The sequence below is a fragment of the Cygnus olor genome, chromosome Z (genome assembly GCF_009769625.2).
Source record: "Cygnus olor isolate bCygOlo1 chromosome Z, bCygOlo1.pri.v2, whole genome shotgun sequence".
In the NCBI taxonomy this organism is placed as follows: Eukaryota; Metazoa; Chordata; class Aves; order Anseriformes; family Anatidae; genus Cygnus; species Cygnus olor.
Genome location: NC_049198.1, coordinates 4,998,902 through 5,014,882, shown reverse-complemented (window position 1 = coordinate 5,014,882; position 15,981 = coordinate 4,998,902).

Below are 15,981 nucleotides of genomic sequence, written 5' to 3'. Positions count from 1 at the left end.
ACAAGACAGAAGTGACTCATTCATTGCCACAGTAACCTTTACCTGTTACAAAATAGAAGTTGGATTGACATCACCGGGGCTGTTTACTTATGCATCACTTGCCTGTCGTTATGGTGTTACTTTGATGGATTATTCCATTAAGTGGGGCCAAAAATAGCATTGACTTCACAAGCCACATCTGCTACTGTAATCATTTGCCTTTCTACTATTTTCAGCTGAGGAGAAAACCCAAAAAAGTCTTCATATTGCACAAAATATCACCAATTATTTCTCTCAACTTCAACCTTGGAGAAACAACATACACGCAAGTTTTTAATAGTTTCTGTCAGCTCAGTGGAGAAATCAAATTCTTCTGTTGAACTCTAGGAGAAAGTTCACAGACTGCTAACCTGAAAGGAAAAGCTTGAGAAGCTTTTAGCACAGACCTCTTACAAAATCAGATCTGCATACTACACAACAGCATTGACACCACCTGCACTAGTGCAGAACTTGAGGGAGCAGGCACATAAACCAAATGTAGATGAATGATAAGTGTTAAAATTTGAAACAGAACAATTGTACTGATAGTAGCCAAACAACATAAGAAACAGTAAGGATTATACACAGTTCAAAATCCAGTGTTTTCAGTGAGGTTCACTTGAAAGAGTATGAAAGCCTATAATTCAATGAAAAGAGAAAATGTTCACTGCTTTTTCAAGCTCTTGAAGGGGAAAAGGTTCTCATATGTGCAAGGTTTAAAACAATTATAATATGGTCAAGTGGAAAAACTGACTTTCTTTATGTTAATGTGTACAACACAGACTTCTTCAGCTGTAAGACATTTTCAACTAATTCAAATCTGATCACCAATTTATTAGATACTGGTATTACCTATATTGGATACTGGTATTATCTACATGAACTTTATTCTGTTCACATTTGTCCTAAGTTACAGATCGTCTGTTACGAATTACTTGTTTTATGGTTAGGAATAAATCAGTTAAAATAATGGAGTTACTATCCCACTCATACTTTTATGTCAGAAAAAACAACAAAAATGACATATCCCCCTCCATGTGTTGTAGAACAGGAGCTGAGCAGCACAGCATACAGCTCAAGCATGCTGTGATGGAGAAAAGAAGCAGCTCTCCTACATGGTTTGTCTCTACTTATTTATTTATCTACTGCTCTCTTTAGTTTTCTATTTAATATATTGTAGCCACTATCATTCTGCTGCTTTAAGAATAAATTCTCAGAATTGTATTCTGCCCGCAACCAGGCAGTGCTGGATGTACCATACATACATTCACCCTGTACTAACTCTGATATACCCTGGTTTATACTCTAGCTATTTGTGTAACCAGATCTAAAGAATGGGAAAATCTAACCATTTTGAATATATTTGATACCAGCTATATTCTCCTGGTTATTATTAATTACTAATTATTAATAAATAATAGTAATAATTATTATTATACTCACACACACAGACAAAGAAGAAAAATAACACTCAGGAAGGCAGGATAGTGTTGTGTGCTTGAAATTGTTAGAAGTTCATAAAACATGTTGGAAAGAATACATCTATCCCCTACACTTAGTTTGTCACTGTTCTCCAGATTGTGTATGGGTTTCATTCTCTGAAATCATATCCACTCTGAGAACATCCCTAAGCAATATTTGCTTCACAAGAGACATGCATTTCACTGCTTTGGGTGAAAAACTCACTGTAGCTTTATGTGTAGTAATTAGATCATTAACACAAATTGTAATTTTTTGTATTTAAAACCTTCTGTTATGTCTCCTTTTTATTTCTTTTTTCCTAACAAATGCAATATTTTTAAGTCTTTTACGTAATATTTCCTCATTAAGCAGGAATCTTTATGGTTTTTATCTTATATGCACAGTGTAGGAAATTCATCACAGTTGTACCTTGATATTTTGCATCAAATAAGTGTCCTGACTTCTGAAAAGTTAAATATGTTAAAACAGTGAGTTTCGGTTTGTTTCAAAGATCAAAGTGAACCAACTGTAGAGCTAGCAAAAGTATATAGGAGGTTTAAGTAGTGCCTCCTTTTCTTTGCAGAATATATGTCAAGATTCCTCAGTCAGATGGAATTTTCTGATGAAATGAGGCTTATACTGAAGATACTAACTGCTAAAAGGAAAATATGTCTTTTACAAAGCCTTTTGCAAAGAATGAATAGATTCCTGTACTTCCCTTTTCTGCTGCCTGGTGACCTGTCCAGGAAATCCAACTTTCCATTTTTGTAACTTATCAACACCCTTTTCAGATGCATAACAAAAAATCAAACTTTCAGAAAGATCCTTGAATGTTTAGGCAGCAGCCGTAAAATGTTTGAAATTCAGGAAAGTATAGTCTGAAGGCAGGAAACATGACCAGTAAAAAACACTGCAGGAAATAAATATTAGTCTGTGAAGAAGCAGATGTACTAACAAATTGAAAGGGAAAAAAAAAAAAAATCTTCCTTATGCCCATTAAGGACAGGAAAGATGAGAGAGAAATGAGGAGATGAAAGAGATAGGAGTTATAACTTTCTTTCTCTACTTCATTACCTGAATTTAAGGATACTGGAAATCCAGAACACATTACTTAAAAGTCATTGGATCCCCGTTACTGAAGGATTTTTAAAATAAGTTAGAGAAACTTCTGGGTTTAATGATTTGAGTATCACTTCCAAGCCTAGTGGTTTTCAATCTAATTCTATAAAAAAAAAATAGTTATTTGTAGTAAAATAATAATAATAATAAAAAAAAATCATCACTGTCAACTTCTATATTCTTGGTAAATGATCAGGCAGTCAAAACAAACAACCATTCTTTCAGTTTTCTTCCTATATTTGATGTCATTACAAATTTCTTTATTTGCTCGAATGTCATTGGCTACTAAATTTGACCTTTATTGCTCGAATGTCACTGGCTACTAAATTTTTAGCCCAATTACCCCTGTATAGAGTGTAATCTTATATTTAATTAGATCTTTATCAGAGTTAAATCTTATTTTTAATTAGCTCCTTGCATGCAGAAATGACTTAGAAAGACAGATGGTCCAAAAACATAACCCACATAGAGAAATTACAACTACGTTGTTGCCTACATATCAGGCTGCCTATAAATGTAAACATAATCCAAAGCTCACTGCTTATTGTCTGATCTTGACCTACTTTTCTGGCTATTCTTCTTCCCAGCAAATATTTAATCTTATGATGATTAAATAGTGAACATGAGGATGATAACATCTGATAATGATCTGGAGCAAATGAACTGAAGTATACTATACTTCTGTTGGTATATCATCCAAGCTGAAATGCAAAAATAAATACCAAAAAGCCATGTTTGATGATATTTTGATACAGAGGACTCCATTAATGTGCTATCTCCTAAGCACATTAAGTTTTCTTATGCCAAATAAATCAGAAATTTGTAATTTAAGAATCTTGTTTTGTTAATTGGAGAAAGATTCATTATGCAGTTGTACAGTTGTACTTACAGGAGTATAATAATGTTGCAGTCCACCTAAGGTGTTTCTGAATAAGTTTTTACCTCAACTTAAAGCATTGTTATGGATGCCAAAAAAAACAAAAGATTGCTGCTTGTAAAATAGACCTCCCTTTATTAATTGATATTTTAATAACCATTTTCCAATGCTGTCTTTAGGAAAAATATGAATTATGTTGAAATTGCAAAACTAATACTTTATCCAACTGGAACACAATGTCTTAAAGGTGATACCTCTGCAGAAAAGCTATTTGCTTGAATCACTTAAGGAGTGGAGAGATTTCTTATATATTTCTCAGATACAACATGGTCCAACCACAATGTCATCCACTATATAGTATCCCTTGGCCACAGGGGGAAACCTAATACCTCAATTAAAACAAAATAAAACAAAACAAAACAACAAACTTTTTATGAGAATATGTAGAACTCTTACATTTTTCATTCTCCATTGTTATTGATAAAATTAGCAAAACTGAAAATGAGCTTTTCAGATAGATTTTTTTTTCTTTTCAAAATGCTATTTCATGTCTCAAATGTCAAAAATAAATAAAACCATGAACCATGAACATTTTCATGTGCAAAAATGAAGGAAAAGGTTGGAAAACTGTTATTTTGAGAATTTCAGTATGCAGATTTATGGATCATTTAAGCTTATATAAGATTGAATTGTCTCTCTACAGCTTTATGAAGATTCATCTGGACATTATTTGAGAATTGTGTGAATGTGCAAATGATTTGCAAATTTTTAGGAAGTGCAGCCTTTAATTGAGTTTCTAAACAAAATCTTTAACTGGAGGCAACTTAGTTACTGTGTATCCAACTCCTAAATAGAAAGTAAACTTAAAACTTGTAAAGCCACTTCACAATTACATACTGTAAAATTGAACACATTAACCATGTACTTCTAAATTAATTAAATGCACTAAGAGAAAACAGAGGCATCCCTTGAGCTCATGCTGAACATTGAATCTTGTAATTTCTAGAGTAAGACCTGTTTCAATCACAGTTACTCAAACTGATGATAACAATACAATTTCCTCATTCTTAATTCTCTCTCTCTCTCTCTTTTTTTTTTTTTCATTATTTATTCTATTTATGGTGAACTCATATCTTATTACAGTCTCTGAAACACTTTACATGAAGCAAAAAGAGCAATTAATGTTTTCCATATTGGCAACTTCATTCATGTAATGATAATGTGCTTCCAGCAACTTAAAGATATGGTCTATAAATTAACCATATATTTAATAGGTGTAAAATAGGCAGAGACAGCAGCTCTCTTGCTTTCTAGAAGTAAAAAGATACTTAGCATTTTAGCAAGATAAGATTAGGTGGTTGAGTAACTGAAATGTGTCAAAACCTTACCTTTCTCCTTAGTATCTCCTTTGTACAGAAAATTCTGTTCATAGAAGGTTCCCCCACCCCCCCACCCCACCCCCTGCAAATAGAGAAAGCCAAAGCAATTGGCACAGGAAAGCACGTGCAGTTAAGCTGAAATGCAGTTCTTCGTGGAGAAAGAGACCTATTACCAGAAAAAGATTTATTTGACTTAAATATTTTTTATCTCTCTGTGTGTTGCATCTATTTTCGTGTGGAAATAAGGATAACAAGTTTCTATGAATAGATATTTAAAAGGAAAAAAAAATCTATGGTCTTTAAAATAGATTTTATAACATCAACCTGTATCAATAACTCAGAAATGTTACATTCAACAAAGCTTTCTTTTTTTGCAACATGTACAAAATCTGAAAACTTGATATTTCTCCCAGGTTCTGTCATGTTCAGAAACTCAAGAAAAAGCAAACAAAACCAGCCAAACAAACTAAAGGAAGGATTTCCCCGTAAATTCCTCATTTTAAATAATTAAAATGCTCCTAAAACATATGGGAAACCTTCAATCAGATTCCATTCAATACTTCATTTACAGGCCACTGAGAACTTACATTTCACTTGCTCATAGTTCTACCCAACACTGTACTCTAAGCACCTCCACGTTATTTATTTTTCATTATAAACCAGATCTTTATTAATACTAAGTAATTTTATTTATTTATTTATTATTTTTTGGAAATTAATTTAAATGGTAACAAATAAACTTTATCTGTTTATGGCATCATGAAATACTGAGGTTACAACTATTCTGAGATTACTAATTAAGTCCCAAACTGGGAAGTCTACTAATTAACTTGCTAAGTATATCGAGCTACATTAATTTCTCAGACACCTGCATTGATTAGATTCAAAGGAGATGCATTTTCTCCATTGATCCAGCTACAAATGTAAAGAACACTACTGGTATGGATGATTCACTTGATTTCATTGGTAACATCCAAGTAACACCATCTATGGATCCCTGTGAGGGAATTTATTTGCAACTGGTCCTATTCAAATCAGGGAATAGAAGTTTATATACCAGAAGCCCTAAAAAGGCAATGTGTTAGGATGAATGACTTTTTATCAATTGACTAACCAGTGAAAATTAAGGAACAGATCAGGACAGCTGGCCCAGGACGGCCAAAGGGATGCCTTGTGCCATGTGGAATCATGCTCAGTAATGACAGCTGGGGGAAAGGAGGAAAAGTGGAGGATGTTTGGAGTGATGGTGTTTGTCTTCCCAAGAAACCATTATAAGTGATGAGCTCTGCTTTCCTGGGAGTGGCTGAACTGAAGAAGTGAATGAATTCCCTGTTTCGTTTTACTTGAATGCCTTGGCTTTTGCTTCACCTGGTAAACTGACTGTATCTCAGCCCATGAGTTCTCACACTCTTACCCTTCTGATTCTCTGCCCCATCCCACCTAGGGAGAGTGAGTGAGTGTCTGGGTTGTGCTTGGCTGCCTGCTGGGTTAAATATGCATTTTCAACATTTTTTTTTTTTCACTGAAGAGCTAATTTTCACTATTTTTCTTGGGAAGGAGAGGGGGTCGTGGAAAGAAATGGATGACAACATCTTACATGATTTCTTTTTTTTTCCCATGTTTTCTGTAGAAAAAGACATAAATCTTCTAAATGACATTTAAATAAAACTTTATTTCCTTCCACAGAGGCTTTTATCTTCTTGTCTGCTAACTGCAGTGGAGGGTGTGTCTTTGTGTGCATGAATGTAAAAGAGTCTGAGAGAGTCAGAGAGTCTCATGAGTAAGAGACTTGTTTTATTATACACACCCTGAACCTTATTTTGTAATTCACTGATCATTAAATCAGGTCAAGGAATGCATTATTTATTACTTTTCACTTGCTTGCACACACAATTTTCTAATACTACATTCAATTTACACTAGCTTTCCTTTATTTTTTAAACAAAGACAATCACATTAATGAGTTAATCATCAGATCATATGTTATGATGTAATCTTTTTCCTTTCTGCTCCCATTTGCACCATAATGCAAGAAATAGAAGAAAATGCCACATAATTTTAATTTCATTACCCTCTAAGCTCTGTGTGGGTGGAACTTTCTGAGTTGGCAAGGGAAAAATAATCACAGTTGTTCTCAGCATGAGAATAACTATATTAAAATATCCAGAGTAAAATGAACCTACTTTTCTCCCCCCCCATTTTTTTTTTTTTTTTTTTTTTTTTGGTGTTACAGAGGGCAAAGGAAAGGAAAAGATGGGAAAAAGGCACAGAAAAACCAAATGAATTAATAAATAGATAAATAAATAAAAGTTTCTTCCCTAAGGTATAATCTTACTGTCCACATGATCTTCTAACATTGCTGGTAAGCCTATATCTTATTATCTACAGATATATATTCTTTCAGATTATCAGGGAATTCACAGGTACAATGTTACTTACCATATAATATTGCCCCTGGGAATCATTTGCTTACTGATACTGCTCCTTGGTGAGCAAATTTTGGCACTCTTAGTGTAACAGACACCTCAGACTCCTCTGCTGATGTTTCATACAAAGACAGGCAAGTAGTGTTTAACAGTTTTTTGCTGAACATCAGTCTCCATCTTCAGTTACCTGGGATAGAAATAAAAACAACTTTATCAATGCTAATTCCATCACTTGTATTCAGTGTCTATTTGTACTTCTGAGAGTTTTGCAACACTGTATCCCAGAATGCATGGGGGTAATATTTTCATCAGAAAAAAGTAGATATAGATATTCTAACTGTTAGACTGAGGTTGAAATAATTTCAGTGACAACACATACCACACAGATAAATGCAGGAAAAATTCTGGTTTCTGGGAAACTTTTGAAGCTAATGCAAGTGAATCAATAGTTACAAGAACAAACCAATTTATATGGCTTGCCTGCATTTCTCTGAGGTTCCCAGAGTTTCTTTGCATGTTCATTTAAATTAAATCTGTCCTATGTTCACATCCCTTTTTTAATGAATTGCAAAGTGACAGACTCAAGTTTCAGTTGGCTGCTTTCATAGATTCCTTGTGTCACTTTGGAGAATATTCATTTTTCTACCTGTAAAATAAGGACACTATTTACTACTCCCCTTCTTTATCTTGTCTAGCTGTGTTGGATTGGAGGGCTAACTTAGAGCTTCAAAAACACTCAACATGTTATGGACCTTATGTCAGTACAAGTACTACTACAATAGAACAACATGTTGCCTTCCATGATTCTTATGTTTGACTTGATATGAATGTTTGGTTGTGGGTTACTCTTTCTGTTTTCCCTTCTCCCTTCCCTTCCCTTCTCCTCTCCCTTCTCCCCTCCCTTCCCTTCTCCTCTCCCTTCTCCTCTCCTTTCCCTTCTCCTCTCCCTCTCTTTTCTTTTCCCTTCCCTTCTCCCTTCTCTTCTCGCTTTTCTTTTCCCTTTTCTTCTCTTTTCCCTTTTCTTTTCCCTTTTCTTCTCTTTTCCTTTCCCTTTTCTTTTCTTCCTACTTCTATTCCATTTCTGCTGTAAAAAATCTGCCTTACATTCGCCTGTAATTTTCTCTTTCATCCCATTGGATACATTCAGCTCTTTTCCAAGGGCTATAAACATAACGTAGCACTCTGGAGAACCTTTTCTATATCTATTTTTATGTTTTAGTCTCTATGGATATAAACCAACTTGCTGGTGTTACCATACTGTCTTTTGATTGAAGCAAAGACTAATTAACTTAGTTATATAATTATTATTCTAAAGACTCTCCTTGTATGCCTCATCTGTCTTTATGTTGCTGAAAAAGACATTTTCTTGTCTACATTTTTGCTGCCTGAGCGAATATAAATGTGCTTCTTAGGTCAGCTAACACTGAATACAATTTTTCTAAGTTAATGAGTGTAGGAAAGAAAAAAAAAAAAAAAGAAAAAAAAAAGTCCTGACAGAATCTACCTACATATCCCCTAGCCTTCCCAGTAAAATGCATAGATTTCTCAGGGTCTCTTTCTTTAAGCCTGGAAGTCTGAATAAAAACATTATCATGTGCTGGGATATAGCATTTGTATTCTGTCTTGGTGAACACTGGCTTGGGACAGAACCGTATTAATACCTGCTCAGGGGCATGGGTTGGATTCTGCTGTGTTTACTGAGGTTCTACATGAGATAAACTCATCTCTGCTGACTTTAGCTATCACTAAAGCATCACTTTAGATATCATTAATCCATCACTTTGGATGGATTTGGATCACTAAGCATATAGAATCATAGAATATCCTGAGCTGGAAGGGACCTATACGGATCATCGAGTCCAACTCCTAATCATTGGAGATTCCAACTCCTAATCATTATCATTCAAAGAACCTCTTTAGACATTGAACTGAGAGAGAACATGAGCAATGATGCTTCTGTGTATAAATAAATAAAATAAACCACCGGAGATGGACAGAACTAAGGAAAACAAACCTATTTTACTCCATGAATTAAATACCACCATTTTTGGAGCTAAACATTAACTCCTTCTTAGCTGCATTGTTAAAATATGGACTCTGACACACAGTGCAATAGAGCCAACACCAAGAGTTTACCAATTTACGTATCCCAAAAGACTTCAAAAGCTATTTCAGAAAGTAGAAAAGTTATTGGGATTTCTTCTGAGATTATTTTCTGGGAACCCACAGTGGTTTGCTGCTCCTGCTGAAAGCTTCTATAGGTTTTTCTTCCTGTCTACTTTAACAATCAGTGTCTGTTTGTTGGTTGTTTCCTGATTAGGAAGTGTCTACACCTTTTGTCTTCAAGTGATTGCAGATCTGGAAGAGTCAAGCAACTATTCAGCTGTGCTTGGGGAGCAGCTACATGACAGGGAAACAAGCAGCACCAGCTGGAGTAACTATCCTGGCATTTCAGGGTTCTCTACTGAGATAGAGCATACTGACATGCAGCCTGTTGAAAGTGGCTGGTGCTCCTCTCTTTGGGCTGGAGATGGTGGTGGTGTTGCCTTAGGAAATGTACTTTGGCTGAGGTGTTAGGTAAAAAAAAAGTCAGATGTTGTGAGTGGACTGTGCTCTACTGGAAAGGGTGAAAAGAGATCAAGATCTTTGCAGAGAACCAGGAGCCCAAGCCAAAATGATGCAATGGTGGTTATATATGGGGGATCCAGAGATGCTGTAGGGTCTCTGTTCTTGAAGACACTAGAATTTTGATTGGACAAGGCCCTGACCAATACATTTTATTTAGACCTCTGCTGTTTGCACATGGTTGGGCTAGATGACCTCTTTTGGTCCCTTTCAGGGTTTCATGAGCACTCTTTTTTTTTTTTTTTAAGTGATTTCATTATGAAATTAAAGAGGAAACATTGATACACAATGCTAATAGTTTTGAATTGATATCAGCCAGGATCTGTCTGATTTTTTATTTATTTATTTATTTATTTATTTATTTATTAAATCAAAAGTAGAATTAACAAGTTTATTTAATTTGCTCATGTTTTATTACCCCCAGATATTTGGGCAACAAAATATTCCCTGCATGTGTGCTTGCAGATAACAAATGAATTTCATTACTGTGAATACTCGAAAAACTAGATGTGAACTTTTATGGATGCAGAGATGCATATTCAGAGTTGAATGCTTTTCAAGAGATTGAACACAGGAGGAGAAATTAGAAGAAACCACTAGTGTTCTGTAAGACTCCTGGTAAAGAAGAAATTATATCCCTAATGATTGTTCCCATCACCTAGATTCATTTACAGTTGGTATGAATTCAACTGGGAGTGTATGTATTAAAGTTTGAAGTGATCAAACAGAATGGTGATGAGAGCTCTACAGGTCCTGAGGGAAAGCATGGGAAAAGATGTAAGTTACCCCATATGATGCACTAAAAATACTTAATTAAGGATGGGCATTATTTAATATATGAGGGAGGGCAGAATTCCAGAAATCATAAGGAATTCTACAATGATTCCCCTGAACCTTTCAAGAGAGATCAGACACATAACGGCAAACTTTGCAATGGGGAAAAAAATAAGTGAACTTGGCTACCTCTATTCATGTCTTTGTTTCTTTATCATACTTCATTAGGGAATATATACATCATAGAAAACACTCTTTTTCTAGCTACCTTGTCATCATTGGTCTTTTAGATCACTTTGAGTCATTTATTAGGATATTCAAAGCTCTGTTTTTTTTTGTTTTTGTTTTTGTTTTTTTTTTTCTCATAACTCCTTCCCACCTTAATTTAATTTTGTGTAAAGTAATTGCAACAATAACTTAGGACTATTGACCTTCACGAACACAACAAAGATGAATTTAAAGAGCTACGGACAAAAAACATTATTTGTTTTTTAAATAAATAGAAAGAGAAGTTAACATCTTCCCATCAAGACTAAATTAAAAAAAATAATAATTCTGACAAAATATTAACATGCAATAAATTGTGAGAGCTCACTCTGCAGCTTTCATAATTAGAAAAATACATTGTTCTCTGTAATTTATTCACTTAATTCAAAGATTGTGAATTTGTGTTCAACACAAAGTGTTTGTGTGGGAATACCCACAGAAAGTAAGATATTACTTTTAAAATGCAGAATGTTTGAGGAGGTAGCAGTCAACACATGTACCCACCATGTATTTCTGATAAGCACACTTTCAACTGGAGTAAGGAAAGATAACCATATATGAACTACTGTGAATGCTACGAAAAAGTTTTATATAGCTTAATTCGAAAACGTTGTATAGAATCACAACCTTAAAAAAATGTATCCTGCGTATTTACAACAGAGTACATGTGGAATTCTAAAGAACAGATTTACTCTCTCCATAGAGAGGCTTTTACCGGACATAAAAGGGCTACTATTTGAAGTGCAAATATCTGTGTTTTAAAAGTAACTTTGATGGCTTCAGTTTAAATCATGTTAACCGCTTAGATTTGGGGTTCTCAATGTACATTACATCTTTTATTTAAAAAAAAAAAAAAAAAAAGAGAGAAAAAAAAAGTCAAGCTATCAAAATAAAAATGATAAAGGATCAGAAATTACTGTGCTTCACTTTAGGTAATTTTTCCAAAGCAATAATAAAACACTTTACCAATCAACCAGTTAATGACCAATGTGAGTTGTTATAAGGCATTGGGTGAAACTGACAGAGCTTAATTTATCTATCTGGCCATTAACTCATCAATAAAAGGGTTACTAGTCAAGAGTGTAAAAATTGTTCGTATAAATCTCAGTTATGTTACTATTAAAATATTAAATTAGTTTTCTGAAATAATTTACTTTATCATTATCAAAGAGTAATACCAGTAATATATTGTTAACACTTTATTTCAGTCACTATTGGCCCTATAAACAAAAAATTGACCTGATTGCAACCCTGAAACAGGGAAATAATATTAGAATTAGGGATTTGTCTTAACCATATTTTCTACATAGCTATTAGCACTAAGAAGTTCACGATGTGGATGGTGATATACTAGGATGCAGAAGTCAAGAGATAGCATTTGTACCTTGTTGCTCATAGTCAGACATAGTCTTCTCAGTAGGTGTACTTTTGTTGTTTTGAGGTACACATGGGTATCTCAAAAGTCAGCCTTAGAGGTCTATCTAAGCATATTAAGGAGTGCCACAGAGATTCTGTCAATTCTTTTTAGGGAATATACTATACTGATATTAAGCTGTGATAGCTATTTTCATTTGATAAGCATGGATTTTGAAATGATCACCAGAACTTTTGCAACTAGGTGCAAGATCTATATTTTAATAGAACCATGACCATTAATTACATGTAGAAGTAGCCATATCTGTGGCTGTATATCCATGTTTCCTCAATAGTTTTGGCCTTGATCTGAAACTCAGATTACGTGTTTGGCTAAAAATTACCTTGGTTCAAAGAACTTAGGGAACAGTGGAGGTCAATGGAAGTCAGAGCAAATCAGTGCAAGCTTCCCCATCAGTGTTAGTGATGAAACTGTTGAAAAAAAAAAAAAAAAAAAAAAAAAAGAAAAAAAAAAGAGCTTTTCCTCTGAAAATGAGTTCAGGTTATAACTCAGCAAAAGATAAACATGTATTACCATAAAACAATTGTCATCAAGGATCATTTTTCTTTTTTATGCATGTCTCATTGTAGAAGACATGCACCTCTTCGCTGAATTTTCCTTTATTGAAATAAGAGTCTGAGATAAATGGAGTGAGATTTTTATAATATTTATGTAATGAATACGAATGGAACCACAGGGAAAAAGTCTTTAGGCAATTTTAAATGTATCCCAAAATATGGCTAGTATATCCATTCCAAATGGACTTAATAAGCACTCAAACACCGTGAAGACTTTTAATTAAGAAACAAGTATTAAAAAAAAAATAAATCAGCTAATTTCCCAATTAAATCAACATGCACTTGTAAATGGATTGCAAGTGATTTCGTTGCTGCTGTCATTGTGTCTTTTAGGTGTAACGCTTACCTTTTAATAGGCAATTACTTGATTCTTCAGCACCCAGAAATGGTCTTGAATGGTTAATTCAGTAATGCTGTCAAAGTGGTACACATTGTCCTCTGATGAAAAATTATGACAAAAATAGTACATTAAACCTAAATGTGTCAGAAGATCTGATTAATAACAAGTTAGTGTAAATTCACAATAATGTCGGTGGACTTAGTGACACCTGTTTCACACCCGTGTTGCTAGAACAAAGCTAAAAACCTTTTAGATCCTGTTTGACTGTTTATAATATATTACCTGAACATTTATGTGAATATTCTCAAAAGAATGAATCTGGAAGATAATTGAGGTAATTATTTTTGCTGAAAAAGGAAAACCTGAAAAGTCTGAGTAACCAATTAGCTTGCCTAAAGTAGCACAAAGGAAAAGAAACAGAAATGAAGTCTCTCGATGCCTGTTTCATGCAACAGCCTATTTTTACAGGAGAATCACTCTTCTCTCCAACACACTCAAAAGGGATATTGTTTGAATAATCAACTTACATAGTCCCTTGTCAGTTTATAAGGTGACAAATCAGCTGACCAACAGTCAAATTCTCTGTAAGTAGTGTTATGTTAATCGGAAGAGTTTCACTCCAGGCCAGAGATAAAGTGCAAGAATTAATACTGTATGTTTGTTCAGATTTTAGGACATGCAAGATCCAGATGAGAAATGATTTGTCTTGAGCTTTTGAACAGTTGTATACTTTCTCCCATGGAATTCCTTCCCTTTGGTAGGATCACAATACTATAGTGTTGAAAATTTGTTGTTATTTTCCTTATATTGTCCTTAAATATACAGAAGTTGCAGATGCAGTTTGTAAATTGATAGAATAAATTAGTCCAGACATACATATTGAAAAACCCAGACTGTTTCTAGTCTTCCAATTAGCTGTAAAGAAACTGTCAAAATGTCATTAGAGTAGAGTTTTTCAATGTTTATGCATTATGCTTTGTAAATATATCACAATACAAGTACTATAAAAAACTTTGGTCTTCCAAAGTGTTAGGAATTCAAAGAAGCATAGGAGCTCTGACTTTCTTTTTCTCCTTCTTTCCTTTCTTTCTCCTTATTTAACAAGGGCCTCTCTTTCATTCTTCTGCAGACCATTGATGTAGAAGTCTTCTACTCAGTTCTCATCACCTAAAAGAGGCTTCATTGAGCATCCTGCCTCATTGACTTCATTTTTTTCCTCATCTCATTTTGAAACCTATTGACTGTTTCTTAATTTCTCTCTCCATAAGTTATTGCCTTTACAACTGAATGCCTTAATTTATTCCCCATCTCATGTCTATACACTACTGCTTTCTGTGATTTATGGCATATGTGGTCTTCTATTGTTTAACTCCATAGAGGTACTTTGGATTAAAATTCTATGGAAGAAGCTATACTCCCACATGGCTAATGAAGTCAGCATGCGCTACTGACTCCTCAGTATCTTGAAAATACAGACACAAGTTTACAGACATAGTCAAAAGTAGAATCTCTAAAGCATTTTAATTAGAGTTTATGAACCTGCTACATTGTTACTGAAATTTCTGCCTATTCTTTAAAAAGAGCAAAATATTTACAACAAAAAGCTGTTGAAATTTTCCAAACTATGACAAAGCAAATAAGAACTGGGAATCATAATTCTTATTCCTTGGGAATCGGGGGATTCCAGAACATCTGTGGACCTGATAACCTTGCTTTGTAATAGGTATGTAGGAAATCCAATCAGCTGAGGGATTTAGAACAAAACTTGACTAGGGAAGAGAATTCGCAAATTCAAAACGATCTCTTTTCTCTACATTTTTAGGTCCTACAAAGTGCAAAGCATTTTTTTTCTTCGTATTAACATTGATGGAAAATAACATTGTTCAGTAACTTACAGAACTGGGACCCAGAAGAACCTACTACTTTTTGGTATAGTTTATTATTGTTCATTCCTTCTCCCCTGCACATACTCATACAATTTATACAACTAAAAATATCAGCACAGTGGAGATTTATCTTCTGCTGCTTCTAACGTACACCTGCTTGTAGTTCATCACCTGTCATTTACTCAGCAAAAATATAATTATGATGCTCTAATTCATATGTCAAAAAGGTTCACAACTCCATTTGAAAGGATGAGAACTAAAGGGGAAAAAGTGCTATTTGCATATTAGAGATGCTGCATGACTTTAAGAAAAGCTAAAAACACATGAAGACAAACTGCATAAATTAAGACAGCATTGTATAATACTTATATATACTGGTCTTCTAGGTTAGACTATACTGGTCTTCTAGGTTAAATCTGTATATGTATCTTGGAATAGGCTGCCCAGGGAAGTGGTTGAGTCACCATCCCTGGAGGTCTTTAGAAGACGTTTAGATGTTGAACTTAGTGATATGGTTTAGTGGAGGACTTGTTAGTGTTAGGTCAGAGGTTGGACTCGGTGATCTTGGAGGTCTCTTCCAATCTAGATGATTCTGTGATTCTGTGATCTTGGAGTCCCCCAAATCCAAACAATCATCTAATGCTTAATGCATCTGTGAAGGTAAGGTTGCTAACTCTCAAAAATCAAGGGAACTTTGGTACCGGTTCAAGTCACTTCATACACATAGTCCAAACTGCATTTTCATGTAGCTCAGTACCTCCACAATTGTGACAATTTACCTATAAGAGTTCCGAAATAGCTTGAAGATTCCCTAGCA